At 39.5% G+C, this 23,501-nt stretch overlaps 1 protein-coding gene across 6 annotated transcripts in view; it reads left to right on the top strand.

The window, feature by feature from the left end:
- The first annotated feature begins 2,879 nt into the window (after positions 1-2,879).
- LOC129780016 (protein slit) overlaps positions 2,880-23,501 on the top strand; it is a 382,554-nt gene continuing 361,932 nt past the window's right edge. For all 6 annotated transcript variants that reach the window (XM_055787862.1, XM_055787861.1, XM_055787860.1 and 3 more), the window contains exon 1: positions 2,880-3,982. The gene's annotated coding sequence lies outside the window, so the exon portion shown is untranslated. The remainder of the gene's footprint in view (positions 3,983-23,501) is intronic.

The following is a 23,501-nucleotide window of genomic DNA, read 5'->3' as shown; positions in this document are numbered from 1 at the left end:
AACTCTTAGTGCACCACTTATAAAATATGTCAACTACATTTTTGAATGTTTGAGAGTCTTCTTCATTCTTTATTTCCATATAAAGCTTCATTACATCTGCGTAAATAAGTGCCTTAACACTGTTAATGAAAACGCAAACGTCATTAACAAAAAAAAATAACAAAAGCGGCCCCAAATGAGAGCCTTGAGAAACTCCGGATGTAACAAATATTGGTTTTGAGATTTTCCAATTAAAACTCATCATTTTCGTGCGGTCAGTCAAATATGATTCTAGTCATTTCAATAGTTTGACTTTTATCCCTATTTTTTGAAGATTAAGAAGGAGTAAGGGTATATCAACACGATCGAAAGCCTTACTAAAGTCAGTGTATAGAGCTTCAACTTGATTACCATTATTCATTGCATTCAAAGTGAATGTGATAAATTCCAGCAAATTTGTTGTCGTTGATTGTCCTTCGAAAAAACCGTGTTGCTTATTCGTAATTCGTGTTTTTAGTTGTTGAAAAAGTTTTTAGTTTATCATCGCTTTAAAGAGTTTGGGAATGTAAGAAATAATTGCTACTCCACGATAATTTCTTACATTGAATCTATAACCGGATTTGAATATTGGTACAAGAAAAGAGTTTTTCCATAATTTTGGGAATCTTTCTGATTCCAATGACTTATGACTCGGAGACAAAGTGAATTAAAATTTTGTTTAGGATTTCTCCCAAATTGCACGCTATTTTACATGCTATTTACTAATGCTAACGCGAGTACCTTTATGGCATACCTAAGTTTGAGTTCACGGTGGGTAGACAATAATCCGTCGTTTTAGGAGAACCATCAAACGATTTCCATTTGATTCTACACATTTAGCCCATCTTTCAGGCCGATTGTGGATTCTTCCCCAATAGGGGAAACCAGGGTAAAACCGACACTCTAAGGATTTTCACATATTTCCAAGACCTCCCATGTTTCTTCGACATAAAATCGTTACAGAATATCTCTTCAACTATTCATGAACAATTCTACAGTATCCGTTGATCATTTGTTTTGGTAGAACTCGAATTTTGATAGAATACAAAAATTGATGTTTTAGTTGAAATAAATGGGAGTGGACACATTAAGAAGGGAGAGGAGAGTTTTGATCCCGGCTTAGGTGAGCGTCCACGGGAGATGTGTCGATGAGCTCTGCCAATCTTTTTTGTTAACACACCTGGTTCAACGTTGGTTCTGATTGTTTTATTAGTCCAGCTCTGCCGATCTGTCTTCCAAATATAAACACGAGGCATCTACAAACAGTAAGAACGCATTTTCTCTATCAATGAAACACAAACCAGGTGTCCGTTTTACCCTAACTGAAGGTATCGATGCTACCCCGAATGAACTCGAAATTTCAAAACAAAGTTTTCGAGCATCGATCAGACATGAAACAACCTACCGTCCCACAAAATATACTGAACAATGATTTAAATCATCTTGAGGCTCACAAAAGTACCGAATTTTCCAAAATTTTCCGACTGAAACACTAAAATTTCACTAGCGAAATTTTACACGAACTAACTCCTGTTTGCTGTCCGGTTTAGTTTTGTTGTTTGTGTTGACAGCAGAGCGACTTCCGCAGCTGTCGGGTGACTCGAAACGTAAGAAATAACAAGTGTATACAAGGGATATTTCAAAAAATTTCTCATAACTGGGGGTGTCGGTTTTACCCTGATTTCCCCTAATTCTTTTTTTGTTTCGAGAAAAACTATTCACCGACTCATTTTTGACATCTTTATATTCGGTGGAGTGCTACTCCGCAAGTTTATGCCCAATTTTGAGCAAAAAGGGGACCGGCTTGGAGAATACGGTGGGTGTGATAACGTTACTCAGTTAATCCATGTTATGCTCACTTTGCCTTTCGCTCAATATGTGTGGCGCACATTTTCCGTACTTGGGACTTCCCCATGGCTTTTAAACGATAATCAATTTTTGTTCGGGATACATACAGTGTTTCTGCCAATTTTTGTTGTGTTTGGGATGGGTCTGTATCCAACAACTCGTGGAATCCCGCGCGCTCAAACCGTTTCGCTGTACCAGGAAGGTAATTGTTGTTCAGATCAAATCAGCATTGCCGAAACCATTTCTCGCATGTTCTCACAGTTAGAACATGTTAACCATAAGCTTCCACATATAAGCAAAAGGTGTGCTTTGATCGCTTTTTCTTCAAATGAAATAGGAACGAATCTCGACATTTTTAATACGTTGAACAACCAAGTTTGTTGTAGAATGACACTAGCATGTTTTTGAAATATAATGTCAAATGATAAAATGACATGTATGTCAAACCGAAGGAATGCACACAACCCTGCTAGCAACAACTAAACCCTCAACCGAATAATTTTAAATCACTCGCCCATTAATTGAAAAACATCATCATTTCCACTCAATATCAAGAATCAGTGGTGGAAAGTGATTTTCCTCGTGAAACGGTCGCGCTCACAGCGAACAACAAAAATCAGTGAAGTAGCCACATCTGCTTCAGTGGGAACTCACTTTCGAAATGAACTTTGTTTATGTTCATCCATGCGATGCGATGCTGCGATTCGTACGATGCAACTTAGGTAGTATTCGTGAGAGCATCAGTGTTACACCCACTCCAGCATGCTTGCTCGTACCGCTTTCCGCTTGTTCCGTGAGGTATGCTTCGCATACGCCGCCATAACAAAACTTTGGTGTGTTTTTATCAATTATGTTTTGATCCGTTTTTCTCCCATCGTGTTGTCGGCTTACGAGGAGCCTCTCGTATCTGAGACTGTGTCACTCGGCAGCCTGTTTTCGGTACGCATTCGTTGTCGTGGTCGTACCTCGCCACGTTCGGATCGGGGATATACTTTCACTCGGCGTGTTCGATCGTCTATAGTTCAGTTGAGTTCTGAATGTCGCATAGACTGGTTGTTAGACGGGTTTTCGCAGCTTCTCACCCCCAGGTATACTGTGTGCTGTTTGAACAGTGAAATTGCATTGGAGTGTGAGAGGAGTTGTGTTATCCTGGTGGATACTTTTGTGCATCGGGTTCACGGAGTAAAGTCGCGTTCGCTGGAACGGGTTTTGATCAGTTTTTGCCGTTTTTTTTGCCTGCCTTCGGCCGTTGCGAAAGTGTGGTGTGGTCAGACCAGTTCAGGCAAATTATAATAAATCGTTCTGATCGAAAAGCGTGCCAATTCAGGTGATGATTCGTGTGTTTTAAGTGAATTTGAGTGTGCAAACAAAGAGCCAATGTATTGTTAATGAAAAGTAACGAAAGGGAAGATAGCAGAGATTTTTTGGCGCGTTTGCGCGGAATTTTCCAACAGTCCAGTGGTGATTTGTGTGAGCGCTACTTGTGATTGAAACTTCCGCATCCGCTGGTGAAAATGTGATGGAGAGTTGAATGAAAATAGTGTCATGTACACAACCGCACTACAAGTGAAAGAACGGATGCATTGCCCTTTCATAGATAGAAGAAAAAAAATCTGAAGATTAACACACAGGTTTTAAGAAGACCGATCCTTTCGGGAGAAGAAATTTATTCGTGCAGACAGAATATTAAGAAAGAAGGCTTTCGAGGCAAAGGAAGATTGAATGGTAGCATAAGCCCACGGAGAAATTCTCACACGAGTTAAGTGAAACATAATAAAGAAAGCGCTCTGGATATATAAAATATTTACGCGGAGTGGTTTCGCAACCCGACGGAACGCGCAAGAAGGAAGAATTAAAGTCTCCTCGGAGTTTGTGCATTTGAAGAGCTGGGTTACATACACACGGTGCTGAAAAAGGGCAGACGAGGATAAATGACCCCTCGATGGTTTTTTCGGAGGGAGCAAAAGCAGAATTGGTTAGTTTGAAGAGTGATTTACGTGAAAGTGTTTGGCATGAATAATTTTGTTCTTTGAGGATGATCTCTTCTTGGTGATGCACGTTTACGACAATATTACGTCTTGCAAATCAATCTATTGCAATCATCGTAATTTACAAGGTAAGGATAAAGAACAGCATCCAGAAATTCTGGTTCGAAAAAGCTGCAATGAAATTTTTAGAAGATTTCTGATACACCCATACCTTGCTATACGGCCGCTCTTTATACGGCTTTTCGTTGAACAAGCTTGGAACCGATCCGATAGAGTTTGTATGAGTTTGTATTGGAATAATTGATTCGTTATACGGTTTTTTTCTTAGCGACTCAGGAACGTATCTGGGCCGTAAAGCGAGGTATGGGTGTAGTTTGAACAGTCTAAGCAAGTAATACCAGCTAAATTTAATGAATGCCTTATGAAATAGAAGAGAATGGTAAAATGAGTGGGTTATATCTATGATCTAACCGCAAGGGACTACCGTTGGCTAAGTAATAATTTGTTTGTATTGATTAAATTATTGAAACAACTTTCGAATTCAATTGAATTCAACATATTTGCTTTGTAAGTGAAGAATTTGAACAAATGTTATGTAACACAAATTCATGCATTGTAACAGATTATGTTCTTCGGTACAAGCAAATTTGATGACAGCATTATTCCTAATCATCGAACGGTATGCGTAAAAACTCAGTGAGCAGAAGTTATGAAGGCATATCTTCGATTTTCCAGACTCCCCAGTTTAGAAGTACGTGTTAGGTAAACGTATTCCGGTCTGCACAAAGGCATGCGAGTACAAAAGTACTCGCAGCTCGCATGTATTTGCAAACTGAGTTTACCCAGGCACCTTGGTTTTGAATTTCGTGTTTGGGAACACATTTTGGAACGAAAGTTCTCCCAAATTACATGTATTTGTAATACAAATTTTCCCAGACACCTTGCTTTTGAAGTACGTGTTAGGGAAATACATTCCGGTGTGAACAAAATTACCCCCTACTTAGGATTACCATCTGTCCTGATTTAACAGGAAATGTCCTGATCTATTTCCCATATTCCAGCGTTTTTTTTATCCAAAATATATATTTTATTAAGGCTCATATGGTGTCAGCCTAACGGGGCCGGGAGTTCAATATTTCGACAATGTTTGCTTACAACTATGTTAGTAATATGTAACCGATTACTCGCGGTTGGCTCGAGGTTAGTATTACAAGTGTTCTCATAATTGGTATGTTGCAGTCTTCGATGCTCTGTACATGTGCCCGACACGGGATACTTCCTATTGGGATGCAGCTGACCATTAATCAGCAACGCCCCCCTAGTCTGTACCCTATATCTAGCGTTTGTCCTAATAAGAAGTTAAATTTTGTTGACGAATCATAATCAGGGCCTTAGAATTTCGCTTCAATTAACACATCCTCATTCACTAATGCGGCTATCACCTTCAATTTGCTGCAAACTCATGCAGACTAAAGTAATATTACTCTTTTTTCACGCTCAATAGAAAAAAATATCACCTCACCTCTGAACAGTGTTGTGTCGTTTCGCGTTCATTTGTTTCATTCTTCACACTGAAGCGAAATTATAAAGTCGTCAAATAAAAATAAAAGAGTCGCATATAGCATGAAAATGTCTTATATCCGAATGAAAATTTCGTTTGTTTGGATCGTATTCATTGAAAGTAATGAAAATGACAATGTGGAAGGATGTGCAGTATTCCATCAGGCATGATCAGTTGCTGGCGTTGTAAGACTAATATGTCCTCATACGTCTCTTTTAATTCTATTTTTTTGAAGCCAGTCTGAGAAAGTCCGGTTTGGAGAGATGAAATCGGATGAAACATTCAATCTTCAAGTGGAAGCGTTCACGTAAAGAACGAAATTGAAGCCGCCCAAAAGAAACAACCAGAGTAACGGTGGAATTGGGTTTCCCCAACATAGACTTCAAAACCAAAGAGTAAGGGGAAATCGACTTTGCAAATACATGCAAATCGGGATCATTTTTGTTCCCACCGAAAATTTTTGTTCCTTACACGGACTTCCAAATCATGGAGCCTGGGGAAATAGGCATTGCAAATACATGCAAGTCGGAGATATTGTTGATTTGTTCCCATCGAAATGTGTTTCCCTAACTCGACAACGACTCCACCAAAGGTTTGAAAAACGGATTGTTCTCGAGCTTTCTGACCTATATCTATACCTAGAAATTCCTGCCCCAACGGGATGAAGAAGACATTTTGCACAAAGAAGCTATTGAGAATTTTTTCAATCCTTCTTCATCGCGTTTGGAATGATAGAATGCAGAATGCATAGAACATCTCACTAGCTTTATGTTCTCTTGGTTGATTGTGAAACTCGTCGGTGATTTTGTTTGAATCTTCCTCTTCTTTCTTTCCTTCATCCAACACAGATATCTCCAACTTATCCTTTAGCTTTCTTACGCAGGTGAGCAGCTTCATTCCCCACATTTATCAACATATGTATGCGATATTGAACAGCTACGTAATTAATTTAAAATTAACTTGCCAAAAGCCCTGCTTACAACTTGGGAGTTTAACAACGATCCTTAGAACATGGTGGTTGAGTTGAGAGACTAAGTCTCGATCATCAGGCATAGAAGTTTACTTCTCATTTCATTGGTTATAGCTGCCTGGATTTTTGAAGCTGCTCGTTCGCTGTGTCCAGTTGCATTATTTCTATTCAGTTTGATTTGTACAGAGGCTTCTAAGGGGTCCAGCAACTATTTGAAGACTCCCCAGTAGAAACCCGACGGCGAAAGGTTATTATAAGATACAAGCTTCATACATGTATTGGCCAACAACTGTTCATCAACAACATCGAACTTTTTTGGAATGTTCCGCTGCTTTTTCGCTGATGTAACATGTTCACTGAACAAATCGTTCTCAATTACCAATGTGCCGAATGAAGTTGCTTACATCATACTTAGTACACCCTCCTTCCTTATGCACAAACTGGGCAGCAATTCCAAAAAACTTGTGTTTTCGCTTTTCTGTTTTTCATCTTCCATTTTCCTGTTTAAAAATACTGCTTTGAACGGCTGAATTGAGTATTGATCACTACTTCTATTGGAAGACACGATCGTTCATCCGACATAAGTTCATATTAAATCTCAATGACAACCTCGATTGCAGGTTTCATTACCTCCCATAGCAGTACACAAACTCGAACCGAAAACTGCATTCGACGAACCACCAACGTCTTTCAGTCTCACTCGCTACCTTTCTACCATTTTTCCATTTGACGACGCAATTCTCCCTTCGTTTTTCAGAATGGGCAATTCCACGTCAAACTACAAATTCTTAAATTCACGTAAATTATAAACTTCCATTTCTGGGTTTCACTGGCGTTTTACACAGCGTTCGAAAGAGAGTTACGGCGGCAAACAAAACGGAATTCCTCTTTATTCCGTTGCGGTCACTTAAAAAGGCCTTCTTCGCGGCACAAACGACTCATCTTCACGTACGCGAGAGAGTAAACCTACTTCTGAGCTTTTTTACTCATAATGTTCAAAAATAAATGAATGAATCGACTGAATTTTCTTTAATTTAGTTTTATTTCTAGAATTTTCTTCGAGGTCCGAACACTAACGACTGTTGTTTTCGGATAGTGAAATAATGGTTGTCAGAAGTATACTCTTAAGGAACTATCTGAAACGGAACACACAGTAAAGGTTGTGTCACATCAAATTGCATCACGGAAAAAACGCTGTAGAAATTTAATTTTTAGGAATTATATCTTCAGCTTTCGCTTATAATCAGATAAGACTGTATAGATCACGTTGGCCATGCTTCACTGTCAATTTTTCGTAATCCTGTGCACTCATTTCGAGAATCCGGAGTTGTCACATCGGGACATCGGTAAGATGCTGGGAATCGTCCAATCCACGGTCAGCAGAGTACTAAAACGATACTTCGAGAACCTAACCATCGACCGGAAGGTGAAGAACGGCAAAAATGGATGCTCCGTCAGTGAAAAAGATCACAAGCGCGTAGTTAAGCAGTTTAGACGTGATCCGAGAAGTTCGGTTCGTGATGTCGCCAATTAGCTGAATTTGTCAAGTTCATTCGTCCAGCGGACCAAGCAGCAGGAGGGCCTGCGTACATACAAGGTTCAGAAGGCTCCTAACCGCGACGAAAGGCAAAACATGGTGGGGAAGACGCGAGCCCGGAAGCTGTACACCGAAATGCTGACGAAGCCGCATTGCCTGGTAATGGACGACGAAACCTACGTCAAAGCGGACTTTCGTCAGCTGCCGGGCCTGTTGTTCTTCTCCGCAGAGAACAAATTCAGCGTTCCGGAGCAGATTCGCAAGCAGAAACTATCCAAGTTTGCCAAAAAGTACATGGTGTGGCAAGCGATCTGCTCTTGCGGAAAGCGGAGCGCCCCCTTCGTGATGACCGGCACGGTAAACGGGCAGGTTTACCTTAAGGAGTGCCTACAGAAGCGCTTACTACCACTATTGAAGCAGCACGAGGGCCCGACCATCTTCTGGCCGGATCTCGCTTCGTGCCACTATTCAAAGGTGGTGTTGGAGTGGTACGAAGCCAACGGGGTCACCTTCGTGCCAAAGGAAATGAACCCGCCCAACGCACCGGAGTTTCGCCCAATAGAGAAATATTGGGCGATTATGAAGCAGGCCCTCCGGAAGAACCCAAAAGTTGTCAAATCGGAGGCGGACTTCAAGACAAAATATATATATCTTCGCTTATTTTTCGTCGGCCTATTTCCGCCACTTCAGTGCCAATCACCGACATCAGGGAGGCGACTCCACCTGTTCCTACCTATCAGACTCAACAACTCATGAGCCGGGCCAACTTCTTTTACTTCCCCTCCGAAGGAAGACGTAACCAGAGATTTTTCGCCTCAGAAAATTCCAACGACGCCAGCTGGGATTGGACCCAGGCCGATCGGATTGTGAGGCTGTTACGCTAACCACACAACCACTGGCGCCGTCGAAGACAAAATCGATTTCTGTTAAAAAAAAAACTACAACCTGACGTTGTACAGAACCTTATGGACGGGGTAAAGAGGAAGGTGCGAGCATACGGGCTTGGGCTCGAAGTATGAATAAAAAGAAAATGCCAAAAGTTGTTTAATAGTTTTTATTTTACTGTCTAAAATTTTCAAAAGGATCGGTCTACAGGGCGAATTTCTACAGCGTTTTTTCCGTGATGCAATTTGATGTGACACACCCTTTAATTGGAAATGTTACAAACATTGAATGTAATGGAATACACTCAGGGAAAAATTAATTATCCGGCCTATAATTCTAATACATAACAATAAAAATGTCTACAAGCCGTGTTTAGAACATAATTTTATCTAACGTTACCCGATCATACTTCTACAGTGCGAGATATCGACCACTACAATCTACCCTAAAAAAATAAAAGCTTTTCCTCCAACCTAAAATTGGATTGTTGCGACAAAATTCGTGTCGATTCCTATGGAATAAAAACAAAAAACATTTTGAACGTATGTCCTGTTGCGTTTGTTAAGTATTCACGTGTTCTTCTTCTTGAATGGCGTTAACGTTCCCTGTGGAACTTTTGCCGTCTCAACGTATTCATTAACTAGCGTCGTTCATTAATACTTGGTTGAGATTTCTATGCCGAATAACACGTCTTGAATGCCTTGTAGCTCTAGAATACGCGTGACCACAGTGTAAGCCGAAAGTATTCACGTGTTGTGTCCCGAAATTATTCCTAATAGTGTAGATCTGTGTCATGCGGATTGAATCAAATTGGTTGTCAAAAAGAATCCCATAGAAATGTCAAAAGAGATTCAATGATCAGGAGGTGAAAAAGTATTACTTTTCTTATAAAAATCCACTACATAGTGAAAGTATTGATATTAAAGGCAAAAATAATCGTATTAATAAAAATGAACAAACCATATTTTATTCATCAATGGAATAGTGTTAAAAAATTACGGACCCAACGGACATTTTGGTAGTACATTCCAGTACTATTGATTTCTGAACTACTCAAAACTTGAAACTATCAAAACCGGCAAAGAATCTGACTATTCCGAATAAACGTTTCTTGAATTTTTGAAACCTTCATCTCTCAACTGCGTGTAGCAAGAATCTAACGTCACAAAGATTTCTGCAGAAAGATAATCTTGCTTGAGTGAAATTCTGGTTCGGTCAAAAAGGTAAATAAACAAAGCCCGAGCCACGAGAATGTTTGCTCCTTTCATAGTAGAAATATTTAACAGGAAGGGAAAAATACAGCATCGGGAAAAAAGTTGTAAGATATTTTGTTTTTCAAGCAAAATTCACTTGAAAAAAAAATTATTTACTCCGCATGACCTAGCTGTAGATTGAAACATTTCAATGTTCCTCTGTAGCCGTACCCAACGATTAAGACGATTCGCTGGAACAAACTCATACTATGGATCGGGTAGAGGTCGACCGATTAGGAAATGTCCAGGCGGCAAAACTCGGAAGTCATTCGGACTATGTGAAAGTGGCGAGATGAGCCGAGATCCAGCATAACTGCTTGCATACTTCACGAAGTTGCGATAACGCAACAAATTTTGTTCGATGCCCACAAAATTAGTTGCGTTATCGCAATAAATATTCTGTGGGCGATCATGCCTTGCGATCACAATATTTAGCACATTTTTTGAAATCCTCATACATTACATTAAATGAGTTTAATAGTATCACTAAACGTGATATCCACTCATCCTAGTGCAGCATTTACTCAAGCGAGAGGCGCATTTATGTGTAATATATAGCAATATAAAAGACACTTTGCGAATAAACACGCATCAAGGGTTTCACGTTAAAATGTATTTTTTTACGCGCTTCGTTTTACTTTCAGTAAACTCTTTCCCTGTATACTTATTAGATCTAATTCCATTTTCAAATGTGGTGTAATATTCTCGTGCATTGGTATGATACTACCAGTGTTTGTGTTGTTAGCGTGGTTGTGAGGAACACCCTTACAACCCAGCCGACCTTGGTTCAGTACCTGTTTAGCATCGTATGGGGTTTTTTTTGAGTACAATTCCAAGGTACTTTTATCTGTGACTATATAAGGGGGAGGGGGTGGGGGTTTGTGGTCTGCCATACAAATGAAACACAAATTTCTGCATTACTCGAGAATTAACCAAGCAAACGTAAATAAACTTGGCATATAGAGGTTTTAGGGATCGATAAACGTTTCTATGGTGGTTCGACACTCCTCCCCCTCTCTAAGGGGTGGCTGCCATACAAATAAAACACAAACATCTGCATAACTCGAGAACTAATCAAGCAAATGGAGCTAAATTTGGGATGTGAGGGTTTTTGGGTACGAGAAATGTTTCTATGATGCTACGACACCTCTACCTCCTCTGAAATGGAGAGGAGATCCCATAAAAATAATGTACATATTCCAACCAAACATAAACATAGAAAATTTTTTTGAAAATAATCTGATATTATAATGATGAGTTTTGGTAGAAGTACTAGGAATTTTATAGTAAAAGGTAAATTTAACGGAGTTGATTAGAAGATCAATCAATGAACAGTTCTGCGATTGGACTCATGAGCTTGCTCATAGTAAGAAAACGTGAATGTTTGAAGGTATTGATAACAAAAAACAAATTTTGGGCGGGACGAAGTCAGCCGGGTCAGCTAGTACTCAATAAATTGGATTTTCTTTATCCACATTGTCCGTACAACGAACACTGCATTTGCTATTTCCATTTCATGAAAACGTACCCTGTTTTCTGATTTGGTACCATTAGGGTAAATGATCTTGGTTTGTCCGATTTGGTTTGTTTTTACGCAACTAGTAAATGCAAATCGATTTTTCTTCATGAAAATCACACATAATCGATACAAGTTTGGGTTTGTTGAAAAGCCCCAAGTCTCTGGTTGCTAATACTACCATAAGGCGTTGAAATTATTCAAATTTTTATGTTTTTCAACGATTTTCCTCAAAGAGGAATTTTGATCATGGTTTGTCCGGCTTTAGAAATCACCATTTTTGAATGAAAACATTCGAATTCTCAAGTAGATGTTGCATTTATCATTGCTAGAGTTTACTATCATCATATTGATCCATTCATAATTTAGGCTTTCTTCAGAATATCGCATTTCAAAAGTGTTCACCTAAAGACACTTAACATAGAAAAACTTTAATTCTGCTATACGCGAGGGACACGATAAACAAACTGCAGCGCTCCAAGCGGTTGCCATAGAAATCATTTCGGCAAAACAACATTATTAAATTGGACAACTCATGATCAGAATTGAGTTCATCAAAATGCGTTAATTTAATGGTTTAGCTATATAAATCTGATACAAATGGTGAGTAAGCATGATGTTTACATAATTTGTAAGTGTTCCAGAAAAGGTCTGAATACGGGTATCTTGGTTATTGTTTAAGGTATATTTGAAAATGTATTTTACATTTTTTGAGTGCACGAATTATGATTATTACGCTGTTGACAGCTGGATGCGTAGATGTTGTCTGAAAATCTGTACCTTGCTGGTGGTATCGGTTCTGAAGCAACGGGGAATCGCAGAACGAATTCCAATGAATATTTTGAAACCTTAGAATAATATCTAAAGCGTTACATAGGGGTTTTTGAAAATTCGAAAAATTGCCAAAATGACGGCCGTTTTTGTTAAAAATGAGATATTTTTGATGATAACTCGCTGTTTAGAATCTCATAAAAAATCGAAAAAATGAGATATCGAACAACGTGATAAATCGTTCATTCCTTCTCGGCCGCCTTTGAATGCCTCATATCATTCATACACCCGTGTTTTCGACATGGTTGAGTCACCAAGTTTCACACAATATCTTTGATCAATAAAATTATCCATATCATACCCGAGCAAAAAAAGCAAAATCATACTTATCACAGCATTTGTGATTTTTATTATTTCAATCAATTTAGATAAAAGTTTAGAAACCAATTGGAATGAAGGAACAATACAAAAAAAAAACAGACATGAAACTCACGAATTTGACAACAATTTATTTTACAATATATTCTGCGATTGTAGAATGTACAGAACAGATTTTAAGGAATTCGTTTCCTATATCGTAATAAGGAGACAATGATAAAAAGACGAAACTGAGAACAAATCGTATGCCTATTGCTAAATATTTCCCAACCCCACAGTCATGTTAAACATCGGATGCCGAGCCTGTTGTATGGTTCTCGTTCCATGCAATAATGCCTCTCCGAAAACAGCAATATCCTTTTTCAAATCTTATCCCCCAATTCGCGTCAGAGCATATCCGAACTCGTTCGGAAAACTGTCGAGGTGAAAAGTTAATAATAAAATAATGCCCGTGGTTTACCACCTCAATTCACATAAAAAACAACTTCGTGTCGAACGTGATATCGGGGATACTTTTCACATTCGTTAGTCTTGCTCTCACACACCCCATTATTATCCGTAATTTATATCTATGTTGTAGGGAATCTCAAAGGACGTAATAAAGGACACTGTGTGTGTACGGGGCGAGCAAACAAAGAAAAGCTCCCTCAATTTTCTCTCCGCTCGGTTCACAACGGCATCATCATCGGCATCGGAGGCGGGGTAATGTTGCGTTCCAGGAAGCAAAAAAAAAACTTGACGCCGTCGTCCTGTGCTGCTGCTCGATGTCGAATGTCAGCGGTTCTTATTTTGTAGTGTGAATTCCATCGTTCGGAGGGATGATAAAGCCCAAGAAGGTACGGATTTTAGGGGGCTGTTCTAGTTGGAAGGATCTTACCGATTTATACAACATGTTACACACATCACAGACGATGGCGACATTGCCACCGCCGCCGCCGCTGATTTCCAGTACTTGGCGACAAAAAGTTTTTGCATTTTGGGGGCTATAAATATTTTTGCTGTTCGCATGTTTGATTGCCGGGACATACACACTTCAATGTATGTCTTTCCGCTTCACATCATTATACGCGCACACACATAGTCCGATGTATTATTAAGATCCAGCGCAAAGAAGCGAACATATATCAAACTTTTCCGACAAGAGCAGATAAATCATAATGAACGCTGACATCCAAACGGATATTGATTCATGGCTCTTTTATGCGGTCACTCCCGCGCTCGGTTCATACAGACACATGTACACATGTGAATAAATTCACAACCTTAACTTATTTTTTGAGATAATCAAGTTGAGAGAGATGCTTCAACGATGCATATTGGGCATTATTCATTGCTATCTGACAACGGCGGCTAACTTTCTACATTTGTTGTTGACTTATTTGAAGTCATCAATAGTGTCTAATAATAATGATACATATTTTTAATGCACATTGAGCGTTTCATTTGAATCCACAGTTCTCGCGTTTTTCTATTGAAGCGCAATTACGTCACGACGTCTATTGAAGTATTCCACAGTACTAAAGGGTGTGTCACATCAAATTGCATCACGGAAAAAACGCTGTAGAAATTTAATTTTTAGGAATTATATCTTCAGCTTTCGCTTATAATCAGATAAGAGTGTATAGATCACGTTGGACATGCTTCACTGTCAATTTTTCGTAAATTTGGAAAAATGTCGTTGAACGAAAAAGAGCGTCGTGAATTAATCCTGTGCACTCATTTCGAGAATCCGGAGTTGTCACATCGGGACATCGGTAAGATGCTGGGAATCGTCCAATCCACGGTCAGCAGAGCACTAAAACGATACTTCGAGAACCTAACCATCGACCGGAAGGTGAAGAACGGCAAAAATGGATGCTCCGTCAGTGAAAAAGATCACAAGCGCGTAGTTAAGCAGTTTAGACGTGATCCGAGAAGTTCGGCCCGGGATGTCGCCAATAAGCTACATTTGTCAAGTTGATTCGTCCAGCGGACCAAGCAGCGGGAGGGCCTGCGTACATACAAGGTTCAGAAGGCTCCTAACCGCGACGAAAGGCAAAACATGGTGGGGAAGACGCGAGCCCGGAAGCTGTACACCGAAATGCTGGCGAAGCCGCATTGCCTGGTAATGGACGACGAAACCTACGTCAAAGCGGACTTTCGTCAGCTGCCGGGCCTGTTGTTCTTCTCCGCAGAGGACAAATTCAGCGTTCCGGAGGAGATTCGCAAGCAGAAACTATCCAAGTTTGCCAAAAAGTACATGGTGTGGCAAGCGATCTGCTCTTGCGGAAAGCGGAGCGCCCCCTTCGTGATGACCTACCGTGCCGGTCGGGCAGGTTTACCTTAAGGAGTGCCTACAGAAGCGCTTACTACCACTATTGAAGCAGCACGAGGGCCCGACCATCTTCTGGCCAGATCTCGCTTCGTGCCACTATTCAAAGGACGTGTTGGAGTGGTACGAAGCCAATGGGGTCACTTTCGTGCCATAGGAAATGAACCCGCCCAACGCGCCGGAGCTTCGCCCAATAGAGAAATATTGGGCGATTATGAAGCAGGCCCTCCGGAAGAACCCAAAAGTTGTCAAATCGGAGGCGGACTTCAAGAGAAAATGGATTTCTGTTAAAAAAAACTACAACCTGACGTTGTACGGAACCTTATGGACGGGGTAAAGAGGAAGGTGCGAGCATACGGGCTTGGGCTCGAAGTATGAATAAAAAGAAAATGCCAAAAGTTGTTTAATAGTTTTTATTTTACTGTCTAAAATTTTCAAAAGGATCGGTCTACTGGGCGAATTTCTACAGCGTTTTTTCGTGATGCAATTTGATGTGACACACCCTTTATATAGCTCAGCTTTTCCCAGCCAAAAATTTGCACTTTGCGAAAATGAAGACCATAATTGGAAATTTCATTTGGAAAAATTGCATTTTTCGTGTGGACAGAAGACAGTTATATCTCGATATCGATAACGGTGGAGTTGGTCTGATTGACCCTACTGAAAAATGTAAAGCGCTATTTATTTGGAATATTGTTAAAGATAACCGAATGCATGACAATACCATTGGCGAAAAATATTTACTGAATTTCAAACATCTAGCTAAACTATCACGAAATGGAAAGGAGTGGATTCAAAAATCGATTCAATTGTATAATGGAGTAGATTCTGTTAAGCAACTTTATCGTTCATTAATTTACCAGCAAGGATTTGTTCCACTTGTAAAAATTAATTTTCCCGAAGTAAGTTGGACTGCTCATTGGAAAATTCTAAGCTATTCTTATTTATTAGCAGAAGATAGGTCAGCACTGTTTCTGCTGTTTAACGACCTATTTGCAAATCGACAAAAATCGAAACAATATAGAATAAAGGATGCGGAGAGTGATATTTGCGAACGATGTGGAAACAATATGCAAGATAGCAATGATCATAGAATTCATCATTGCATTTCTTCAAAAGAGGTGAGAGAATGGGTAACAAAAATTGTAAGAACAAGATTTAAATTGCAATTCGAAAAATTAGAAGATTTTTTGACATGGGAAGTTGATTGTAGAAGTCCCCTCTGCAAAGCAGCATCGTGGTTGGTTATCCATTGTATTGCTTTCTGTGTACAGCGGCACCCAAATGCTAGTTTGTTCGTTTTTCAAAGAGAAATTCGTGAATTTAGGTGGAATCAAAAAGATCAAGTGAAAAAGAATTTTGGAAGCTTCCTTAATATATGTTAAAATAACAAAAATGAAATGAGCAAGAAATTAGAAAAATATGTAAAAACAAAGGATCAAATGAAAAAAAATATGTAAAAAAGTATAAAAATCAATGTGTGAAACGTAATAATTATACAACTATATCTGCAAGAATTGTATGAGTGAAAGAATGAATGGAAGTGTAGATGGGAATTTGAGTGGATTAGGTTTAAGTCCCGAGTAACCGCGGGTAAACGGTATCAATCTTAAGTTAGTTTTAAGTGATTAAAAAGGTTTTTGGAAGTTTTCATAATATCTGTAAAAAATACAAAAATGAAGACAAGAAAAGAGGTAACTCTGCAAAAAGTAAAAGAAGAAGATGCCAAACCAAAAAGAAAATGTTATAATACAAAATGAGTGAAACGCAATAATTATGTGAAAATGTGTAGGTGGATTGTATGAATGGAAAAATGATTGGAATTGTAAATGGAATTTGAGTGGATTAGGTTTAAGTCCCAAATAACAGCGGGTAAACGGTATTAATCTAAAGTCTGTAAAAATTATAAAAAAGAAGACAAGAAATGAGATAACTTTGTAAAAATGAAGTAAAAGAAGAAGATGTCAAAACTAAAAGAAAGTGTTATAATACAAAATGCGTGAAACGCAATAATTATGTGAATATGTGTGAGTGGATTGTATGAATAGGAAAATGAGTGGAAGTGTGAATGGGAATTTGAATGGATTAGGTTAAGTCCCGAGTAACCGCGGGTAAACGGTATAAATTTTAAGTTAGTTTTAGTCAGTCAAGCGCACGGAAAATGGTTGAAAATGTTGTTAAATTATTAATGTAATAATAATAATAATAATAAAAAAAACCCAAAACTGGAAGAAATTGTACAAAGCAAACATCTACGAAACGTTTGGAATCACGAATAAATTGGTTTCCTTCCAAAAAAAAAGCCTGATTCGAGCCAGCACTTCAGGCCCTTCATATTCTAAGGATAACATTAACGCTGGAACTCGCAATCAGATCTGCCGCACTCAGAAAAAAAACTCGTTTTAACAATTTATTTATTTCTTTCTTTCTTTGTTTTTAAGAGGCTTTAAACTTTGCAGTTCATTCGCCTCTAAACAATTTATTTTACAAATGAACTTACGAGTATTCCGATTGGACTATCCCCAGCTACGTCCCGGTTTTCACATCAAACCCCTCGAAATGATGTTAGCTTATTTCAAAACTGATAATTCGAAAAATGATATGCCCTTCATAACTTGGGTAATACACATGTCCGTTGGAACTCGCAATCAGATTTGCCTCAACTCAGAAAAATCTCGTTATAACCATCTATTTAACAAATGTGTAATCTCTTGTAATGAGGTTCATCCTGAATTGTTCATGTCTGTTTACGCGCGCGATGCTCAAACTATTGTAGACTTCGCAATTATTTTTTTTTTAAATCTTATATCAACAATCTTGCTATCTAACTAAATATCATTATTATTATTGTCAAAAACAAAAAGAAAGAACAGAGAACATTCAACATAAAAAGACAATAATATATCCGCCATAACTTCGTCAACATGCATACATTTATACTAACGTTAACTAACAAATAGTTCACAAATCCGGATAATTCTTCAAAAATTTTTTACATATGTTTCGGAATATTCTGAGGCTTGTTGCTGTCTTTGCTTCATTTGACAGTGAGTTGTAAAGCTTATAACCTTTGTAAAAAATATAATTTTGGGTACAGGCCATCCGGAAGTTCAGAGTCCTGAGGTCACTTGCTTGCCTTGTGTTATACTGGTGTATATCTTTGATTATCACATATGAAAATCATGCAGTGTATGGCAGTTACCAATACCTACACACTAGAATATAAATTGAAATGTTGTTTGTTTACAATGACAAAGCAGCAAGATCATCACCTGGTCTTATAGAAGATGGACAGAGTGTATTGAAACATCTGAGGAGGACCGAGATCGTTATTTCTTGGCATTTCTTCCAGAACTCCCATGTGATGTTAGCTTCGGAGTAACTTCCAGAGAAATTTTTGACGCATTAAATCAGGTGGATGTCTCGAAAGGGCCAGATCCTGACAGAATTCCACCGTTTAAAAAAAAATGGCAGTTGGATTTACACATCCACTTTTATGACTTTTCAATAAATCATTGGAATCGCAAAGCATCCCAAAAATATGAAAAAACATCTTTTTCGTGCCAATCTTCAAATCTGGTAATAGATCTTATTTTAGAAATTATCGTGGAGTAGCAATTATTTCTTGCATCCCAAAACTCTTTGAGGTCATAATAAACCAAACTTCTCTCAAATCAATCGGATCGGCTATTTATTCTGTTCTCGTTCTTCTCTATAGTCCAGACTTTAAACTTTTCCAATTCATTCGTCTCTAGTCTTGTCGCGGCGAAAACTCCTTTTCAGCTACGCTTTCTCACTCATGCCTTGAGAGAGGCATTCGATCCCTCGCCGAGGCCCTGCAAACGGTGTTTACCAATCAAGCACCCCACAAAGAATGAAAGCTGAATCCTAGATGACCACGGATCGCAACCCTTCAATACACAGGAAACATCCCAGCTCCACCTCGAAAGCCTTGGTAAGATCAAGTGATCTTATCTGGGGATATGAAAATGATATAACCGTCATAGTAACGAAATGCTCTTCAAGAGCCTAAGCTGTGACGTTGGGATCATTGGTATACTGATCTTTGACTGAGTGATTATACTCGTTTTCCCGTTTCCCGCAGCTCCACCTCGAAAGCCTTGGTAAGATCAAGTGATCTTATCTGGGGATATGAAAATGATATAACCGTCATAGTAACGAAATGCTCTTCAAGAGCCTAAGCTGTGACGTTGGGATCATTGGTATACTGATCTTTGACTGAGTGATTATACTCGTTTTCCCGCATTTGTGGTGTATAACCGCCGCTACATCAGTTGCTCGTTATTGACAATTCGGATAGGTAATAAATTGTGCTCCCGTGGCCGAGTGGTTAGCGTCATAACTAACATGCCGGGTGTTCGGGTTCGATTCCCGTTCTGGTTGGGGGAATTTTTCGTCAAAGAAATTTCCTCCGACTTGCACTGTGATCACGCGTATTCTAGAGCTTGCCACTCAGAATGCATTCAAGGCGTGTTATTTGGCATAGAAATCTCAACTAAGTACTAATAAAAATGACACAAGTAATACTACGTTGAGACGGCGAAGTTCCTCTAGGAACGTTAGTGCCATTGAAGAAGAAGAAGATAGGTAAGAAATGTTTCCAATCTTTCGTCCATTGAACCATTTACGGGCTAGAAAATCATATAACATTAAAATAAATCTTAGAGATTTCACGAATCGATTAGTATGCAAATCACCAAAATCCGTTCACAGCAAAGTAGTTAACGTTAACGTTGAGACCACTCATAAAAATTAAATGCACATAACTTTTTTAATTTGACACTCTTACTGAAAAACATAGTGCTACTACAAAAAATATTTATGACAAGTTCGCGTTCCATCAGCACCTGGTCGTACAGGTTACAAGTTATGACCATCGATTGTTGCTTTAGTCTTCGGTTGGGTTGTCTACTTGCTCGGAATCTCTTGCAACCTTCCCAGAGACGGACTCTCTGCACAGTACAGCGCTCAGCATTCAGTTTTTTTTTCGCCAATTCATAATCCGAGATGTTGGGATCAGCTTTGACTTGGCAGCCGCAATTGACGATCAAGGGCTCTGCTCCAACGCTTGGTTTGAAATTTGCAGGTAGTCGTAAGAGTTTCCAGTACTTTTAGGATAATTCAGCAGTTTAGTCAGCTCCCGAGTTAACGCTGATGGATCTTGGAGGTGACTGCGCAATTTTTTTATTTGCTTCTTTCTCTTGTATGATGAATATCACGGAACCACGTTAGTTTTGAACTGCGAAGAATATAGACCGAGCAGTGCAGTTTACAAACAACAAAGCGCTGTCAAAAACTTGCATATCTGACCACTGGGAGCGTTGTTATCGCAATAATGAAGCGTCCCATTTGCTTCCACGCTAGTAGTAAAAAAGTACGGATTGGAAGTTTGACCACCCCTGGCGAATACGAATTGATATCAAACGTGATATCTCCAGCTTAAATCAGGTACCCTCCATATAGCCCTAGTAAGTCATTCTTACGAATCAACACGATTTTACACCTTTAAATCCAAGATTCCGTGAATGTCACGTAACCTACATTAGTATGAATTCCATTCATCTGGTTGTTCCTTGCCAATTAGTCATGCGAGCAGATACTGGGTTTGTAATTAGAACTATCGAATGCCTACACACGATAAAAACTGGGCACGACTTCCAAGAGTGCCTTCTATTGGGCTGCATTGTCGCCGCTAGCCTTCGGAAAGGGAAAATTTAAAGGAACAAAGTCATAAAATCTGAAGGAAACCTTGTGCCCGGCCTCTGCTGTTTCGATAAATTGATTTTACGTGATGAGCTTAAGTGAACACACTGCAAAGTGTGCGTGGGTGGTGGCTGCATATCCATTCCTTGCAAGCACAATCAATTCCTAAGGTTTACGCTACGAGGCCCCGTATGCACCGAACGCGGAATGGAAGCGTGCGATTTCCGCAGCACCAGACGCGGGCGATACAGCAGGGATTTCTATGCTTGCCAGCAGCACGAGAAAGTTCACTTTGTATGCTATGCTGTAGCGCATGTTGAGAAAACTGCATTTTCCCCAGCGGCGTATTATTCGGCGAAATTTGATTTTACTCGTGGAACGTGATCATAAATTTATTATAGAGAGACAGAGTGAGTGCTGCATGAATGGTTCGCACAGTATTGGTTTGGTTGCTTGACTGTTTATGTATATATAGCACCGAATAGTTGGATCGGAAAGCTGAAACATGACTTTTGAAAAGCGCTAAGGGATTACTTCCGAGCCGGGAGCAATGCTTCGCGGCACGTTCCGTACTCCTTTCTGTAGCCATTTCCGGCGTGTGAAACAGAAACGTCGGTTTGCTACCGACGCTGTCGAGTTTTCATTACATCTCGAGCTGCATCCGCACGGTGGGGTACTTGAAATGCATCAAGTTATGCCACAAGCTTGTTTGTTATTTTTTGGGGTTATTGCAGTTTTCCGGAAAATGTTTCAGTTATCGATCATTTCCTATACCAATTTGAACGTAATAACATTGATGGTTTTATAATGAGGAATATTCTCATTTTTTGTTACACTGTGTACTTATTGAGAAGAACTTTGCTCCCTAGTCGGGGTGCTTAGTCTTTGCTCGTCTCATCTCTACTTCGAAGGATGATGTCAACGGTAGAGTCAAACACATTGGTTCAATGAGAACGGGCTAAGCGGGGCGTGACGAGCTTTAATTCTCGTAGTGTCCTTTCTAGAAAAAAGGCATCCGAAATCGGAGAACACGCAGTAAAAGGAAAACAAATTGAGATCGGGGTCTAAAGATCTGTAAATCAGATACGAAACAGCTCAAGAATCCCTTCTCAAAGCCAAAACTACCTAGAGGCGCTTGAGCGCTACACCGCAGGTGATTATGGCGTTGGTCCTTTATGGCCGCAAAGGAATAATTCACTTAACAGTCACTTCCGAATATATATAACTATCCAGGCTTTGGGCAGGACATTGTTAATGATACTTTTCAGGGAAGACATTTCCACAATAAATAATATTGTATGCCTTTTCAAAACTTCCCGAAACGGTGATTATCAAAAATGTGTTCGAAAAATTAGAAAGAAGCAAACATACGAACGTTTTGGATGATTTGTGTTTATATGACCCATCAGATAATCATTTTTGAATGTACAGCTGTCAACTGCATTTTACCTTCACTTCTGGGGAATCGATTTTCAGCTGTTAATAAAACCAGATCTTTTCGGCAATCCATCATGCGTAAATGATTGCTGCTGCCAGGAAAACGAAAGAGTATCAATTCTCTGCCCTGCATATTTGCATAATCAACATAACACTTATTCATTTCTTCGGATGACATTCGTTATGGCTTTGCGCTTCCGACTAAGAGAAAAAAAAGAAAGCTCTTCGGCAATCGATCATTCTTGCACTCGATTCAGGCAACACTCCACAATCGTCGTCCATACCGGTTCGACTAATGGATACAAAACGAGCTCTGGTTCAGGCTCCGGATCACTTATGTCACTTTGGGAGTCAGTGAGCATTTTTCACGCTTCATATCACACATACTCTTTATTATCGTAGCATAACCGTAACCAGTTTTTCTTCCGTGCCGCTGGACTCTGATCCGTTATGATTGATTCCCCGTGTTCGGGCCGTGGGCATCTCTTGCGGCCCCATGCGAGACCCCCGTTCACGTGTAGACGACTCTGTATCAATTCATTCCGGAAGATTGCGGTTCAGTCAATCAGAGACAACAAACCAGAGGGAGGTGGGAGAGGGAGAGAGCAAGCGAGCAATAGCCCCAAGTCGATATGTGCCAATAGGTTTTGCTTCGAAAATCCGTTCACCTTTAACGCCTACACTGGGGCTTGGCCTGCGCTGCCCTCACAAATCTGGACCTGTGATACACTGGAAAACTTTTTTTTTCCTCGATGTCGAAGAATTTGTTTGTCCTGTTAAGATTCACGAATTTGGGTCGAACATTTTTTATCGCTCGAATTTGTGTTTGCGGCGTTCGTTCAGTTTTTTTTACTGTCTTCTGAGGCCACGTGACGCGTGATTGCCGCGGTATGATTGATTTATCAACGAATTTGCATAAATGTTGAATAGCTTGCAGCGATTTCAATTCCTACAAAATATATGCGCTCGCTATTGCAGCCAGGCTTGTAAATTCCTTTTCCTATACTAAACAAGAAATTGTTGGTAGTAATTTGATACCTCAAAAACTAATGGGTAATATCGGGTAATAATGGTTAATTAATAAATGATACACAATTCGGTTTTATGCCAAAACGCAGTACAGCATCAGCTTCTTCGGAGCCCTTAAGTTATGTGGTTAGAGGTATAGATGAAGGTGATTATGTAGCTTGTATTTTTTATTGATCTATCAAAGGCTTTCAACTGTATCTCACATGAAATTCTTCAGCATAAAATGAGTTTTTATGGCTTATCTGTCTCTGAAATTATTCCAATAAAGCCATATT

This window comes from Toxorhynchites rutilus, chromosome 3 (assembly GCF_029784135.1).
Source record: "Toxorhynchites rutilus septentrionalis strain SRP chromosome 3, ASM2978413v1, whole genome shotgun sequence".
Lineage (NCBI taxonomy): Eukaryota > Metazoa > Arthropoda > Insecta > Diptera > Culicidae > Toxorhynchites > Toxorhynchites rutilus.
Note: the sequence above shows the minus strand (reverse complement) of the source record. Positions and strands in the feature narration are given on the sequence as shown.